This window comes from Megascapheus bottae, chromosome 2 (genome assembly GCF_031878675.1).
Source record: "Megascapheus bottae isolate mThoBot1 chromosome 2, mThoBot2.hap1, whole genome shotgun sequence".
NCBI classification, from domain to species: domain Eukaryota; kingdom Metazoa; phylum Chordata; class Mammalia; order Rodentia; family Geomyidae; genus Megascapheus; species Megascapheus bottae.
Genome location: NC_143510.1, coordinates 61,196,095 through 61,198,876, shown reverse-complemented (window position 1 = coordinate 61,198,876; position 2,782 = coordinate 61,196,095).

Sequence of the window (2,782 nt, the reverse complement as noted above, 5' to 3'; positions counted from 1 at the left end):
CTCCTGGAAACAGAGTTGTGGTTAAAGTGGTAGAGTGCCAGACTTGAGGAAACAGAGTTGTGGTTAAAGTGGTAGAATGCCAAACTTGAGGAAACAGAGTTGTGGTTAAAGTGATAGAGTGCCAAACTTGAGCGGGGAAAAAAAAGTTAAAGGCATTAAGTTCAAGCCCCAGTACTGAAAAAAAATGTGCACAGAAAATACACAACAACAAAAAAATGCTATAAAAATTTCATTGCCACCTACATAGCTCATTAATCTGGAAATACCATGAAAGAGTTCCTAAATAACCATTAAATAAATTTATGGAGTAGCTCTCTAAGACATCATGAAGGAATAACTAATAAAAAGCAATTGTAAAAAGCTGGCTGGGAATAAGTCATGCCTGATGAATTTCTATGTTGCAATGCTAACAAAGGTACCATAAACCCAGGGCAGAAGACTTCTGTGGTGATGGCATCCTTTTTATTACAAATCCTACAACCTGCAAAATATTTGTCTAGAATTGTGTCAGACCTTAATATTACTCATTGGCAAAGTGCTACTGAAATCGAGTCATATTCTATTTCACTCAACAAAATTTTTATTGAACAGATATGAAGGAGACATACTGGTTCCTGACATAGACACAAATATGAATCATACGCAGCCTCTGTCTTCAAGAAGCTAACAAGAATTCTCTTTACCAACAGGCTGCCAATTCTGAAACAGGGACTCAGTCTGTGTGGCTTATCAAGGTAACCTAATACCTAGATACAGAGGATAGTCAGCATTCGGGAACACATGAATGAATTTCAAGTACAGATGATTAGTATATTGGGCATGTAGTAGGTACTCAGTAAATGACTGAATAAACATACTAGTATATATTACAAGATTAATAAGGAAAATATAAACCTAAGGTGCCCATGGCTCATGCCTGTAATCCTAGCAACATGGGAGGCTGGTAATGGAAGGATCACAGTTTGAGGCCATCCTGGGCAGAGAAGTTCATGAGACCCCTTCTCAATCCATAACTGGGCTTGGTGATATGTACCTATTATCTCAAGCTACATGGACAGCTAAGATAAGCAGAATCATGTACCAGGTCAGTCTGGGCAGAAAAGTCCATGAACTATCACAGAATAGAAGCTGAATGTGGTGATGAAAAGTCTGAGATCCTAATAATTACAAGGAGGCTAAAGTAGGCAGATGGCATCTCAGGTGCATACCTAAGTAGGAAGTGAGACTTAAAAATAATCAGTGAAAATCAGGGCTAGAGGCATGGTTCAGTGTGGAACATCTGCCTAGCAATTATGAAACCGAGTTAAAACCACAGTACAGAAAGGGGGGAGGGAGGGAGAGAGAGAGAGAAGAAAGTGAAAATGAAGGGAGGCAGGGAGGGAAGGAAAGAAGGGAAGAAGAAAGGAGAGAGGAAGGAAAGGAAGAAAGGAGGGAGGAAGGAGGGAGAGAGGGAGGCAGGGAGGGAGGGAGGGAGGGAGGGAGGGAGGGAGGAAGGAAGGAAGGAAGGAAGGAAGGAAGGAAGGAAGGAAGGAAGGAATTTTATTTATTATCCCAAAGGAATAATAGTGTGAGGACTGTCAAGAAAGATGACTGGAAAGACTGTGTTTTCTGAGACAGGGCTTAATGGCCAGATAGAATTCCAACATTTGGAGACAGAAAAAAATCTATGTGGAATATAACAACAGAACACTGCTTCTATAATATATTTTTAACAAGGAAAATATACTTAGAGCTCAAAAATTAACCCCCCTAAAATTATCTCTTAAAGAAACAACAACTCAATAAATGAGCTAAAAACTTAAAAGATAGACTTCTCAGAAGTCAGAATGGCCAATATACACATGAAGAGATGTTCAACATCCCTGGCCATAAAAGAAATGCAAATCAAAGCAACATTGAAATTCCACCTCACCCCAGTTAGAATAGCTGTTATCAAGAAATATAACAATAACAAGTACTGGTGGGGATATGGCCAAAAAAGAACATTACATGCTGTTGGTGAAGATGTAAACTTGTTCAAATACTCTGGAAAGCTGTATGGAAGTTCCCTAAAAGACTAAACAGAGCTTACTTATGACGTAGTAATTCCAATCCTAGGCATTTATACAATAGAACATGAACAAGGCCAAACTAAAGCTATTAGCACAACCATGTTGCACCTTGTTTACCATAGCCAAGATATTGAATCAACCCAGATGCCCCTCAATGGGTGAATAAATGGACAAAAAATATGATATATAAACACAGTGGAATTCTATACTTCCATCAGAAAGAATGATATTGCACCATTCATAAGGAAATGGAAAGACCTGGGGAAAATTATCTTGGATATCTTTGTTTCTTTTCTGTGTCAGGCTTTCACTTCAAAACTCCTAGCTAGGCTGGGAGTTGGCCTAGTGGTAGAGTGCTTGCCTAGCATGCATGAAGACCCAGTTTGATTCCTCAATACCACACACATAGAAAAAAGCCAGAAGGGGTGCTGAGGCTCAAGTGGTAGAGGCTCTAGCCTTGAGAAAGTCCAAGGACAGTGCTCAGGCCCCGAGCTCAAGCCCAGGACTGGCAAAAAAAAAAATCTTAGCTAGTAGTTCATATCTATAACACCAGATACTTGGGAAGCAGAGGTCAGAAAGACTGGCACAAAACCAGTTACATGGTTCCACAGTCTAGTCTCACCATGCCTAGATTATTGATTGAGATGAGGTCTTGTTAACTTTTTGTTCAGGCTGGTTTTGTGCCAGTCTTTTTTGAGCAGATGTTCTTTCTCCTTAAGTTGTGAAAGTGT